The sequence below is a fragment of the Simochromis diagramma genome, unplaced genomic scaffold (assembly GCF_900408965.1).
Source record: "Simochromis diagramma unplaced genomic scaffold, fSimDia1.1 OVJJ01000298.1, whole genome shotgun sequence".
Classification (NCBI taxonomy): domain Eukaryota; kingdom Metazoa; phylum Chordata; class Actinopteri; order Cichliformes; family Cichlidae; genus Simochromis; species Simochromis diagramma.
Genome location: NW_024387102.1, coordinates 1 through 15,157, shown reverse-complemented (window position 1 = coordinate 15,157; position 15,157 = coordinate 1). Strand labels below are relative to the sequence as shown.

Below are 15,157 nucleotides of genomic sequence, written 5' to 3'. Positions count from 1 at the left end.
TTGTCAAATTTACCGAGGCAAATCTAATCATATAATTGAAGTGATCATTCTCAGCACAGGAAATGACATTGGTTTTCTAGCTTATTTTTTTTAATCTAAACTGCCTAATGTGGTTGCAGACACCGAAAATCTGAAGCAACAGTATAACACAATAGTCTGGTTCCTTTCGATGTGGATGAGCTGCAGCTGTACTCTGAGCCCCTTCCCGATGGCCGAACACCTCACCCTATCTCTAAGGGTGAGGACAGCCACCCTTCACAGATTGTTTTCGGGATCTCATTCTTTCATGACCATAGGTGAGGGTAGGGACATAGATCAACTGGTAAATTGAGAGCTTTGCTTTTATGCTCAGCTCTCTCTTCATCACAACTGACTGGTACACTGTCCACATCGCTACAGCCATGGCACCAGTCTGTTTGTTGATCTCCCGCTCCCCTGTCCCGAGATACCTAAACTCCTCTACATGGGCAAAACTTTATCCCTGACTTGTAGTAGGCACTCCAACTTTTTCCAGCTGAGGACCTTGGCCTCAGACTAGGAGGTGCCAGTTCTCATTCTTGTCGTTTCACACTCAGCTGCAAACTTCTCCAGTGCCAGCTCGAGGCCACTGCCTGATGAAGCCAAAACAACCAAATCATCTGAGGCAGAGATAAGATTCTGAGACTGTCCAAGAGCCTTAATCTTAATCTTCTTGGCTAAGCCTAGAAATTCTATGCATAAAAATTATGAACAGAATCAGTTGAATTTAGCAGTTACAGTTCCATTATCAATATAACTTTATTGATTATTGATTTACAGAGATGAGGTGTTGCATCATGTGAGGTGTGTCAAATTTGGTGTAATATGATGTGCTCTGGACTTTAGCACCAGACAAGCAGAAAACTTCAGTAAGTAAAAGGACACTGCATTGTTTCCAGCTGTCGAGTCAAACCCTTTTCATAGTTCTGTCAAGAAGGCATCTGGTGTGAGAGTCTGCCAAATCAAACATGCAGAGCTGCTGTGATGCAGTGATGATCCCTTGTAGCCATGGAGCTGAAAGTAGGTTTTATATTTGTGGCACTAAAGCTCAGAGATTGTTTGTCAAAATTCAACTGAAGGGTGTCGGAGTTTAACATGCCTCAAATACTTAGAATGTGTAACAGACCAGGAAATACTTTCATACTGACAAAGCTGTAAAACCACCTGACTCGTCTCTCACTTCTTCAGTTTGATTCAAGAGGTCTAAACATGATGAAGATAATGATTCTGCTTTTTCTCTGTCACACAGCATCTGCAAGTAAGATCATAATTAATTATATAAAATATTTTACGTATGAATTTGCAATATAAGATTGTTCTTAGTAAAAACAGTAAAATGTGCCAGTGAGCAGTAAAAATTCTCTGGGTTAAACAGGTAGTATCTCGCAATGCGGGTCAGGTGCAGGCAAGCAAGAACATGTTTTAGCAGATAGCAGCAGAAAGAAACTGAGCTATTAATAATTATTTAAATTAAATACACTCAATCATTTTAAAAGGTCTTTTCACCTTAGTTTTGTGGCTTCTCTTCTTCTGTGGTGGTTCATTTTCAGATTAAAACAGTTAAATCTTTTCTGAAACGATAAGAATAATATAGAATTCCATGTTTTATCATTCATGGTTTTTAGTTTGTCTTTTGAATTTTATTGTAACCACAAAAAATATTTTGACATATTTACATCATAAAATCTGCAAAGTTATAAATGTTCTAGGTTTTATATCAGATGCACACTGACAAAGTTTTCTAACAACTGAATAAGTTTTTAAATTATTTTTCTAAATGTGTTTTTCAGTTGCTGACACATATTTAATCTCTGTATTATTTCCAGTTTACATATTCACAAGTCCAAATAGTTCATCTTCTTTTGCAATATTTTTATTGGAAAAATGGCTGTAAAAAGAAAGTATGTGTTAGTCCATCTTAAATCAAACAAGCCTCTATAAAATATGTATGAGAAATTTCACAACACTTATGTGAAGAAAACATACAAGTTTTTTGTAAAATGAATATGTTGTTATTGTTGGCACAAGAAGCAAAGCATTACCGCCTGTCCAAAACTGATTGATGAGTCTGATACCTGGAGAAAGAATCTGGAATTATAGGTATAACCAAAGGAACAGAGCGTGTCTGGATGATTGGCCTCAGAATCTTGTCTTTGCTTTTTGGAGACGATGTGGTTTAGTTGGTTTCATCGAGCGATGACCTGCAACTCACACTGGCATGGCTTGCAGTCAAATGTGAAGTAGCTGCGATAAGAAGTGGTACCTCAAAGTCTCAGACCATGGTCTAAATTTGCAAAAAAGATGTCCACTCAACTAGAACTAGTTACTGCTCAAAGTGAAGGAATTCAAGTGCCTCACTGTCTTTTTCAAGAATGAAGAGACACTGTCGAATGACAACAGACACGAAGATTTATTGTGGAGAAGAGAGACCTGAGCATGCAAGTGAAGCTATTAATTAACTGGTCGATCTATGTTTCTACTCTCACCCATGGACAGTTCTAGGTATAGTGACCAACAGAATGAGATCACCAATACAAGCAGTGGAAATGACGTCTCTTGAAAGATTGGTTTGGCTCAGCCTTAGAAATAGAGCTTGGGAGTTTGGGAGGGGCTCAGAGTAGAGCTGTTACTCCTCCACATTTTAGTTGGACCCAGTTTTTTTCACCGTGTATTTATCGAAATATAAATAAGATTAATGTTCTCTTATGTAAGGCTATTTTTTAATTGATCACACTCACAGAGTTGGATCTCTTGTAATTAAGGTTTTGTAAGAATCTGCTGAATTATACTAAAGGAAACATTTCTGATAATATTATATGTTCTATTTAACTATTTACTAATATGAGATATATTCTTTCCACAGCAAAACACTCACTAAATAGTTTCTTCACTGGATCCTATGAAGACTCAAATATCTCAGAGTTTATGGGTGTTATAGTGATCGATGGCATTCAGACAGTATACTGTGACAGAAACAGCAAGACACTGGAACCAAGACAGGACTGGATGAAGACAATATTTGATAAAAAGGCTCAGATGTTGGAGATGTTCACTCAGCAGTGTTTTGTGAGTCTGCCAAGCTTCTTCAGAACCCAGATTTCTAGTTTGAAGCAGCAGTTCAACCAAAGTGGGGGTGCAGTATTAAATGTTATTCTTTAGATTAAATAGAATAGAATAGAATGGGGGTGGGGGCACAGTTCTGCAGCACTATATACACATGGACAGTATTAACAGAGGGAAAAAAAATATATATATAAAATGTACAAATATACAAGCCGGTTTTAAAAAAAAGTAATATGTAATAAATAGTGTTATGTATATACAGTTGGGTTATTGCACATAGAATTTGGTATTGCATCATTATATTATATATTATATTGCATCATTATAAATCATAAATATACCTCAATAAAGTTGATGTATGTAAAATTATTTTGTTAATCATTAAATTGTTAAATATTTAAAGTCTTAAGTCATCAAACCTTACAACGTCAATATGATTAAAAAACATGACAAAATAATAGACTTGCTGAATTTATATGTGTATTAAAAGAATGTCTTGAATACTATTAACCTTAAATTCTTCGTCTTAGAGTTTATATGCAGGATGTCTGTCAGATCAGTCCTGGGTTGACCCCAGTTTCCTTTTTCATGTGCCACATAATGTAGAATATTCAGATAGTTCAGTGCAATTTTTGTTTCTCTGTCTTTCTTCAGGTGTCCAGATTTTACAGATAATAAGTGGCTGTGGATGGGATGAAAACACTGGTGAGGTGACAGGTGTGATAAAGTAAGGATGGAATGGAGAGGATTTTCTTGAATTTGATGTGAAGACACTGACATGGATTGCACTGAACCCAGAAGCTCTCATTACCAAACAGACCTGGGACACTGACAGGTCTGTACTCAAACACAATGAAAACTTCCTCACTCAGATGTGTCCAACGTGGCTGAAGATGTATGTGGACAGTGGGAACTTCTCCCTGCAGAGAACAGGTAGAATCACATCGTCTTCAAATGGATGTAGTAATGTTCATTTTATGTTGGATTATCTTCATTACAATACAGTTGTTTTTTAAAGAGAAAATAGCAAAACATTTAGGCTGATTTTAACGAGTGGCTTTTGCCTTGGGACTTTTGAGTGGATGCCATTTTTTCTTTGTTATTGTTAAATCATGAAAACTGACATTAACTGAAGCAAGAGAGGCCTGCAGTTCTTTAGATGTTGTTCTGGGTTCTTTTCTTTCATAACCACCTGTCACGGTCTGAGGCTGCAGACCGTGTGGCTTATAAGGACCCAAATGCAGACACTAAAAGAGTAACTAGACCTTTTAACAAAATGTTCACCCTTTATTTTGGGTGCTAAAAAACATGAAAACGTAAACTGGGAAAGTTAAACAATCAGAAACCTGGAGTGCAAGGGAGCATGGAGACACAGGGAAGGATTGCAGATGATCTGATGATGAACACAGGGAAACTCACACAATCTATACACATAGATGACGAGGGTGATGAGGGAAGTGGAAACACACTGGGATGAATAGACATGACACAGGAGGAAGCAAAACTGAACAAAATGAATATGGGACACGAGACTGTCAAAATAAAATGGGAACAAACTAAGATGCAGACTAGATGCACGGATTAACACTGGGACCCGGGGGGAGGAACAGACATGGGAACATGGAAACAGAAACAGGAGGCAAAACACAAAGACATGTCTAGGACCCAGGGAGCAAGGGACAAAAGAGGCTTTTTAAAGCTTTCCAAACTGATAGATATCACATAGGTAATTCATGATTTAACATGATTTATCTTTTTCCTTCAAAAAATTATTTTTAGGAAGTGCAACTATGGTATGAATTTCAAAATCCTTAGTGGCTTCCTCCTTGAGTTATAAGATTCACAAACTTCAAATCAAATTGTGGAGCATATCCATTACAAAGATGTATTAAGTCTTTTTTAAATACATCTTTCTCTGCAGTGGTTCCCACAGTGTCTCTCCTCCAGAAGACTCCCTTCGCTCTAGTCACCTGCCACGCTACAGGTTTCTATCCTAATACAGCCATGATGTTCTGGAGGAAGGATGGAGTGGAGATCCAAGACCATGTGGAGAAAGGAGAGATTCTCCACAACCATGACGGGACCTTCCAGTTAAGTGTTAACATGAACGCTTCATCAGTGCCATCTGAAGACTGGACGAGTTACACCTGTGTGTTCCAGTTCTCTGGTGTGGAGGACAACATCATCACCAAACTGAATAAATCAACGATCAGGACCAATTGGGTTAAAATAAAATTAGCAATGATGAAAGTGAGAAACACGGTGCTCTGATGTTTTTGTGCTCTCAGAATAGTAAAAAATATCATTACCGTTTATTGACTGGAGGAAAAGTTAGTCAGGGATGGCCTAATAAGATACAAAGAAAAAAACTGCCACCCTCCCTTAGCTATTATACACTCAGATTTGTGCCATTTTACTGGCTTCATAGATCAAAAGAGGGCAGCACCAAATATGTGGATAACGAACCTGAAATTTACAATTATTTAGCAAAAAGTGCCTTTTACAAATCCCTGGGCAGATGATGGGAGAATGTCACTCTTTTTCCAATTTCACATTACTGTTATATATTATAATTATACAACTATTATTAGCATTTTTACCATATTTAAACATAAACATAAACATACCACATGAAATTATTACCAACAAATACCAACAAATTACCAACCGGTCGCAGCAGATGGCCGCCCCTCCCTGAGCCTGGTTCTGCCGGAGGTTTCTTCCTGTTAAAAGGGAGTTTTTCCTTCCCACTGTCGCCAAAGTGCTTGCTCATAGGGGGTCATATGATTGTTGGGTTTTTCTCTGAAGCGCCTTGAGGCGACTTTTGTTGTTATTTGGTGCTATATAAATAAAATTGAATTGAATTGAATTGAATTGAATTGAAATAATAATAAAAAAAAAAGATCTTGATTTTGAGCTTTGTTTTATTTGTCTTCAGATTGTGTATACATTTTCAGTTTAGGCTGAAGCTAAAAACTCATTTATACTGAACATTTTTAAACAACATAACTGTATATTTGAAATGTTTCCAATTTTCAATCTGTTTGCATAAATGAGGAATAAAAGTTTCTGATCAATGTTGATTTTTTTACAGTCATTGTTAAGCAAGAACATTTAGATTGTCAGTTGTCAGTGACACAGCTGCCATATAGCCGTTTGTTCTGCTCAGTAAATTAAAAACGTGTGCACCCAATTCTTGCTTCTTAAAGTCATTAAAGATACAATACTGTACAACCATACCATTCAGGTAAAAAAAACAAAAAACAGTTCAGCTAAATCATTAAAACCAAAATTCCCATAACACTCATACCCATAAGGAGTGAATCTAAACTTTTCACCACACCTGTATGATTGCACATTTGTCAAGAAATTACTGTTCCTGGTAACCAAATTTGCCCAGCAAAATATAAAGATATGTGGAGGGGCCAACGACTTTGAACATTACCATACATAAAACAAAACTATGATCTCTTTAAGGTCTGCCAATATCAAACATTAAAATAGTTGACAGCAAAGGCTCCACAATTAAAAAGTTTTTCTAGCAATACAAAGTCCTGTGTCACCCCTAAGGTTCAAACATGTAAAGTGAAACACACACTTTGTTTCATAGCACATGAAAGTAAAAACTAACTAACTATTAAATCATGATACATCCTAAGTGCAGAGCCAGCACTGGATAGTTCAGGTGTACTATAATCAAGCGGTAATGACAAGAACTGCTAAGATACCAAGAACATACCCACAGAAACAAACAATGCTGTTACCAATATTTTTATCTGTACGATATCAATGGAACTGATAATATGAAATATTAGTCAGATATTGCTTTTTTTTCTAGTATGAATATAAAAAGAAATAAATTAAATAATTACTGAAGTGTATGCAGTGACTTTTAAGATGACTTTATTGACCAAATCATGGTCAAATCATAGCACTGGGTTACTTAAAAAAACCCAGCATGAGAACAGATTTTGTTATCACGAACACTTTTCTGCCCACTGTTTCAGCAAATTATTCTTTAAAGCATGAACCCCAGGCAGAGCACTGAGTACCAAGACCCACGAACACCTTTTGAATTACTTCAAAAGTGTACCTTAAGTCCTTTAGATAGTCCAGGTTAAGTGCATAGATGAGTCCAAGCAAAAGTGCAACTGCATTAGGGAAATCACAGACGTCATTGAGGACAATCTGATCCTCAATCACCAGGGCAATGCTTGTTATTGTTGGGCTTGAGCAGATGGTCCGAAATTGTGTCAGTAATTTTTCTCCAGAAAGTGAAAAATATAACCTTCATACCAATCCCCCCCTGCCCCGAAATATTTATTTAGGCTCCAAGTTTCTTCTAAGTTAGCATGAAAGGGCTTTTACAATTTTGTCTTCTTTTAATTCTTTACCAGAAATCTATTGTTCACAATTTAAAAGAAACTAACGGTGTGTTCACACCGGACGCAATAGAAGCGACCAAAAAGCGCCACACGCCCCTAGCTGGTCGCTTGCACATTCGCACCTTGAAGCGCGTTCAAAGCGAACTGGTCACACTTTTAAAATATGCAATTTTCACGTGCGTGAACCAGAAATGTGGGAGGAAGTAGTGCCAGACGGTATGTTTGCAAGATGGCAGCTGTCGATCTAGCGTTTGAAGAGAGAGTCTCCCTTCTCTATTTACTGTGGAGAGCAGAGCAGCGGCGTAAAGGACGTCCTGACCGTACCTGGGTCCATCAGGTCCTCCACGAGTGTGAGCAGTTTGGTGAGTTTCACCACTTGCTCCAGGAGATGCGTCTGGCTGACGGCCACTTTCAGCGGTACCACCGTCTGTCCCTCGCCCAGTTTGAGGAGCTGCTGTCCCGCGTCGGTCCAAGCATCGCCCGCCCAGACATCACAGACGCACGGACGCCGGCCTGCAATCAAATTTAAATCTTGAAAATATCTTAACCCATTGTTGCGACTTCTATCCACAAATAAGCCGCTGCCGGCTGAGTTTGTTTCTGTACTGTGACGCGTCTCCAATAAGCCATACTAAGTCCCACTTGTGTTTCACGTATTTATTTAAAACTAAACAATAAACATTTGCTTTCAATCAAAACAAATAGCGCATGTATTAACTTACATCGTTTGTGAGCATTTGTATTTGTATTGAATCTTTATTTTAAACATGTTTAAATAAAACAACAGGGAAAAAAGAGACAAAAAAACAAAAGGAAAACAAAGCAACAATATTTATAAGGAACTTACATGTTCAAAAGGGACTAGGAAGAAGCATAAGCTTATTTAATCCCACCCCCTTTCCACTATTTTAGTAATTAATAGTCAACACTTTTCTTCCCTCAGAAATTCAATACAATTACATTACATAATGCATGTAATTTTTATTTATTAACCCCAGTAATACGTCAAAAGATATACAATTTACAGACATATATGCATACTTGTGCACCCACAACACACATATATACACATCACTGTTGTGAAAATAGTGGGTGAACACCCGATCAGAGCCACCTCCTCCCTGACGAGTACGCCTGTGTCACGTAAATAACACGCGATCACCTGAGGTGCAGGAAAATCTAAACACCTGTACCACCACAATAAATAAACACAACATAAACATCACTTTGGCTCTTACACACTTTTTAAATCCCTTTTTGTATTTATCTATTTATTGCAGGACATTAATAATAATGAGAAGCTATTTAATAATAATAATATATATATATGTATATATATATATATTATATATATATATATATATATATATATATATATATATATACATGTATATATATATACATGTATATATATTATTATTATTAAGTAGCTTCTCATTATTATTAATGTCCTGCAGCTGTGTCAAAGTTTAGCTAAAAAACACATTTCAAGGTTCTTTGTTATCAATTGCTGAGCGGCAAGAAAGCCAACACTTACTTCTCTTTGATCAAAGAACACTGGATGACGTCACATTGGCTGCGCCCATCCGTGCTACTATCGTCTAGCGGTTGCTAGGCAAGAGTCATTCGATGTGGGCGGGGCTTGGCAATTAGCAAAGGGCAGTGGGCGGGGCCTACAGGACGAGCCTATAAATACAACTCCAGAACTCCATAATCACCTGCGATTTAGTTCAGAGCGCATTCATGCATCAGAACAGCGAGCAACATTTAAACACATTTAGTTCACAAAGAGCAGACATACCTGCCACAACATCAACCCCCCAGCAATTTGTTTCCACTTCTCACATTCAGAGTCAAAGAAGTAGAAATCCAACCTTCAACATGACAACTCCACACAGTTACTCCTCAGTGAAACATGGAAGTGCTTAAGCGACTACTTTTTTGGTACAATTGTACCACAGTGGAGATCTCTGCAGTCAAAACCCAGAGTACTGCAACTCTAAGCTGCCTTCCACTTTGTTACAGGACATGTTGAAACTTTGCTCCATGTTAGTGGATGCAACAGAGACAACCATGGAGAAGGGAGCTCCGGTGTCCACACAGACAGAGGAGTGTCTTGAGTCAGTGGACGCTGATTCCCATGAGAAAACAGGGGTAAAACCAGCAAAGGAAGACATCGTAACAGAAATATCTGTAGACAACTGTGGTGATAATAAAAAAACAGAAACTCCGGAACTGGAGACAGAGGCCAGTGCAAGTCTTCAGCATGTGGACACACAATCCCAAGCCACAGCAGAAACCCAAAAAGAAAGCTGTATGAAAGAAAAAGGCCCACAGCTGATACAAAACACTGGGACAAAAATAGAAGCTTGTCCCATGAAAAAGCCTGCAATGCCAGCTGCATATGAGTCAGACGTTGATAAATGCAAGGAAACGGAGGCAAAAGGAGGAAAAGACAGCATCCTGAAAGAAATATCTGTAGACAAACTGCAGTGATAATGAAAAAACAGATGCTGCAGGAACTGAAGACAGAGGCCGGCAAATGTCTTCAGCATTGGACACACAATCCCAAGCCACAGCAGAACCAAAGAAAAGCTGTATGCCCACAGCTGATACAAAACACTGGGACAAAATAGAAGCTCGTCCCGTGGAAAAGCCTGTGATTCCAGCTGTACATGAGTCAGAAGTTGATTCTTCTTCTGTCATCAGTCTGGCATCTGATGATGTGTCTGCAGAAAAATGTTTGTTTATGCACTTACTCAGTTGGTAGTTTCACGGGCCTTAGAGAAAGTCTCCGCTAAACACAAAGACTCCACAAGGATTCCCAACTGTTATCGTCTGATGGAGAAAATCTGGCCTGAAATTGAGGGAAAACATTTGGATCTATGTCCAAAGAGGCTGCCCAGTATGGCGAAAGCCATTTTCACCAATCTTTGTAAAGTGCATAAGTGCAAGGAAAAACATTTGATTTCAAGTCTGAAGGAAGAGCTTGAGGATGATATTACTGTCCCAACATTCACCAGACATCTGCTGGCATTACCCAAAAGAATACTCACTTTATCTAAAACCGAGACGAGTACAGAGAACTTGTGGAACGCTTTGCCAGAGATCTGGTTATGCACGCAATGAGCAATACAAATGAAGCAGGGAAATTGCCTCTAGGGGCTGATGAAGCCATTAAACAGAGGCTTTGCCCAAAAAGTCTGGGATAAAATTGTGTCCCAAAGCTTAAAATCTCCTTGGAGGACATTGAAGAGGTCAGCGTGGCAGTATATAATGAACTCAAGGAAAAGTGGAAATATCCAAACACTGTCATGCAGTTAATGAAAATTGGCCACCGAAATGTTGACAAAGAGATTGTCAAAAGTTTCATAAGAAATGCACCATTGAAGAGACCAAATATCTTCTCTAGGATGTTTTCATGTGTACGCTAAAGTTAGCTGACACATGGTGGCGTTACAAAGAAGATTACTCACTTTATTTAAAAGCCCAGAAGAGTAACAAGAACTTGTGGAACTGTTCACTAAAGACCACATGAAATTATTACCAACAAATACCAACAAATTACCAACCGGGTTCGCAGCAGATGCCCGCCCCTCCCTGAGCCTGGTTCTGCCGGAGGTTTCTTCCTAGTTAAAAGGGAGTTTTCCTTCCCACTGTCGCCAAAGTGCTTGCTCATAGGGGGTCATATGATGTTGGGTTTTTCTCTGAAGCGCCTTGAGGCGACTTTTGTTGTTATTTGGCGGTATATAAATAACATTGAATTGAATTGAATTGAATTGAAATATAAAAAAATTTAAAAAAGATCTTGATTTTGAGCTTTGTTTTATTTGTCTTCAGATTGTGTATACATTTTCAGTTTAGGCTGAAGCTAAAAACTCATTTATACTGAACATTTTTAAACAACATAACTGTATATTTGAAATAATTCCAATTTTCAATCTGTTTGCATAAATGAGGAATAAAAGTTTCTGATCAATGTTGATTTTTTACAGTCATTGTTAAGCAAGAACATTTAGATTGTCAGTTGTCAGTGACACAGCTGCCATATAGCCGTTTGTTCTCCTCAGTAAATTAAAAACGTGTGCACCCAATTCTTGCTTCTTAAAGTCATTAAAGATACAATACTGTACAATCATACCATTCAGGTAAAAAAAACAAAAAACAGTTCAGCTAAATCATTAAAACCCAAATTCCCATAACACTCATACCCATAAGGAGTGAATCTAAACTTTTCACCACACCTGTATGATTGCACATTTGTCAAGAAATTACTGTTCCTGGTAACCAAATTTGCCCAGCAAAATATAAAGATATGTGTCAGGATGAGGGAAACGCCTGCAGCAGCCGCTGTTTTGGGCCCATCCTTTAAGGAACTGCTATCTTGTCCTGTCTACAGTTTTATTTTGTGAGACGGTTTATAATTGTTCTGCCCAAGTAGTCGGGCTTTCGTGATCCCCTGCCCGTGCGTTTTGATGGTTGTTTACAGCGATGTTTGACTTGTTTCAGTCGCCACAGAACTATTCTACATTCCTCTTTGGAGTGCGCTGGGATCAAATATCACAACAACTACATTTGGCTCAGGCAGCAGTTCACCTGTGGGGGTGCAAATTACTAGGATTGTATACTTTTTTTTCTGTTTAATACTTTTTTGTGTATTTTGTTTGACTGTGTGTGGTGTTAAGTGCCCTGTAGGTTTTTGTTGACTTTTAATGGTGTTTTTTTATTTGTTTGTTGTTTGTTTTGGGTTTTAATAGTAGCCCGGATAGATTTGAAAGGCGTTTTCATGTGTGAAAACGCTCCGCGTCCACAGTAGCGTTTTCAGTCGTTTTCACAGAGTTGTGCGTCCACATTGAAACAGCCGAAAACGCTTACGTTCCAGTACTGCTCATATGTGAAACCCAAAATGATTTGACCTGCCTCATTTCTGTCTGCCGCTTATTTACTTTCCGGCTCTTTGAAACGTCGCAGCAAAATGTTGAGGAAAAGCACCAAGTTTTTTAAATGGAATAACAATGAGGTACAGTTGTTGCTGCAAGTAACACAAAAGTACAAAGTTGCAAAAGCGAGTGAAAGTTAAAGAATTTGAAGAAAAGCTATCTGGAGCATGTACAGACTGATATTAATCTTTAATAGGCTGTCAAAATTGAGAGCAAACAAAACAACTGCTGTATAATGCCCTCCGCTATCTTAGGCTACGTTCACACGCAGGTCTTAATGCTCAATTCCGATTTTTTGATCAAATCCAATTTTTTTTGTCTGCTTGTTCACACTACAAATAAAATGCGACAGCAAACGCTCTCTAGTGTGAACGCTCGATGCGGCCCGCATGCGCAAAAGAAGATGTCATACACAACGCGCTCTGTTTAGACCCAAAGCAAACAATATTGTTTGACTGATGGCCCTTAATAGAAAGACTTCGGACTTTACGTTTCCCAAATTTTGCTTTAAGTTATTTTGTTATTTACATAATAATGTAGATAACCTAATAATGATCCTTATTGCTGTTTTAGAGAGGAGCGGTGCTTCAAAGGATAGTTGCAGATTTCTGTCAGAATCTGCAGATTATGCAGTACAAATAAAATGTTCACGTTGTCTTCCCAACAGTTTCACTAACATCTACACGGGATGGCCAGGAAGCGTTCGCGATGTCTTCTCGGGCGCTTCCCCGGCGCTGATAATTGGCGTCTGTCTTGTGTCAGTGACGTAAAAGACGGATTTAATGCGACATGACCGTTCAAACAGCAGTCGCTTTCTAAAACATCAGATATGTATGGATTCAGTACCACATACGAAAGTGACCCAGATCGGATTTGAAAATATCGGATTTGTGCCGTTCACACTGTCATACCATGATCGGATATGGGTGGCATAGGGTCAAAAAAATCGGATTTGATGCGCTTGCCTGCAGTGTGAACGTAGCCTTAGTTTTATTGATCACATGACTGCATCATGTTTCATCGTTTTAGAAAGTCTCCATTTTCGCTGTCCACACTGCCACGGAAAGCATCCTTTTGAAATGTAGTGTTTTCAAAACGCTGTGTTTTCCATCTGTGAAAACGCCATCTCAGTGTGGATGGGAGGCCAAAACGGAGAGAAAAATTAGTGTGGACGTAGCCTTAGGCTTTGTCCACACATCCACATGTACCCGGGTATTTTTGAAGACCCATATTTTGCACCTTTCGTCCACACGTAAATGGCGTTTTTGGTCACTGAAAACTGAGATTTTTAAAACTCCTGCCAGGGTGGAGATTTTCGAAAACTCCGTTCCTCCAGACAAGCGCAGCGTCAAATGTGTGCGCCTTTTTTGACGTCACACTGTGCACTGCGTTATTGTTTCGGTGAAATGGGATGCCAATGTTCACATTTTGGACAGAGAGGACAGATGGTTTGAAAGAGGAGTGAAAGAAGCCATTACGTTCACTGTGAGCGAACATCTTGAACAGAGGGTGGTTTACGACACCAACTGTCTGCCATCTATAATCCAGTTTGAGTTCCCTCCCCAGACGCCTTAATGCCCACTCACATCCTGGGCCATCTGACCTCAGGAAATTGCATGATAAGGTGGTGCCAGGTTTCACAATGAGCTCACCTGAAACCCTGGCTGATTGGGACCCACACCCGTTTGCACACCGTGATTAGAGGATCATCAGGGGGTCCTTTTGTCCCTCTTTGGGGGGATACTCCCACTGGGTTTAAATCTGGGACTCTCCGCCATTTGACCTAGAACTGAAGAAGCTTCTAGGATGAGAGGTGAAACGTCTTCAGCAGCTTAAAGAAGTCCAGACGCTTTTCTTTGCAAGCTCCTTTGACTACGATGACCTGGAGTACTGAGAACCTTCACAGACAAATATGGCATATACATTTTTTTATACAAGTCCCACAATCATATACATCATCTGCATAAATGGAAATCTTTTTAACCCTTTGGGTTATTTTTTGGTTCTGGGATCCTCATGTTAGGACTAGAGATGGCACAATACCACTTTTTTATGTCCGATACGATATTATAAATTTGGATATCGGCAGATACCGATATGAATCCAATATAGTGTGTTTTATAATCAATAAAACTGTTTTTTTAATATCTTGCTGCATTTTGTATGGGTCCAAACTCAAGTTTAAAAAAAAACACTAATGCTATTCTGTTATACCTGTAAGCAAAAAATACACTGCACCCAAAATATTCCATAGTTCAGCAAAACTGATGAATCTAATAAACTTAAACCTACTCCATCCTCCCTATTCTGGTATTTAAAAGAGTAAGCAACCTAACTAATAGGGTTGCAAACTCCCAGCAAAAAATAAATAAAAAAGGGAACCCACCCCCACCTCATGATTAATCGACGTAATCAACTTTAATTTGATGCAGTGTGAAAAATGCACAGAAATCAATTATTTTCTACAATATTTAAATAGATTCAACATCTTTCTTCAACAGAACTGCAGAATGCAAAGATGGTACCTTCCCAAAGGAAAAAGTACTATAGCTTACAAGGGTATATTACTTAACAGTTACTATATACAGTAATGGTCTTCTATACTTTTACATCAGATTAAAATTTTGGGTGTAATATTCAGATAATATTTATTAAAAGCCAGACATTTTAAAAGAGAATAAGAAAGAAAAGTATATCTTTGTGCCCCCTTTTCCCTGTTCATGCCCTATCGGCCCCCTGGTTAAACTTGCT

The 15,157-nt window shown here is 38.6% G+C and overlaps 1 pseudogene; it reads left to right on the top strand.

The window, feature by feature from the left end:
• Positions 1–1,166: 1,166 nt before the first annotated feature.
• Positions 1,167–5,514, top strand: LOC120743075 (annotated as a pseudogene).
• Positions 5,515–15,157: the final 9,643 nt, after the last annotated feature.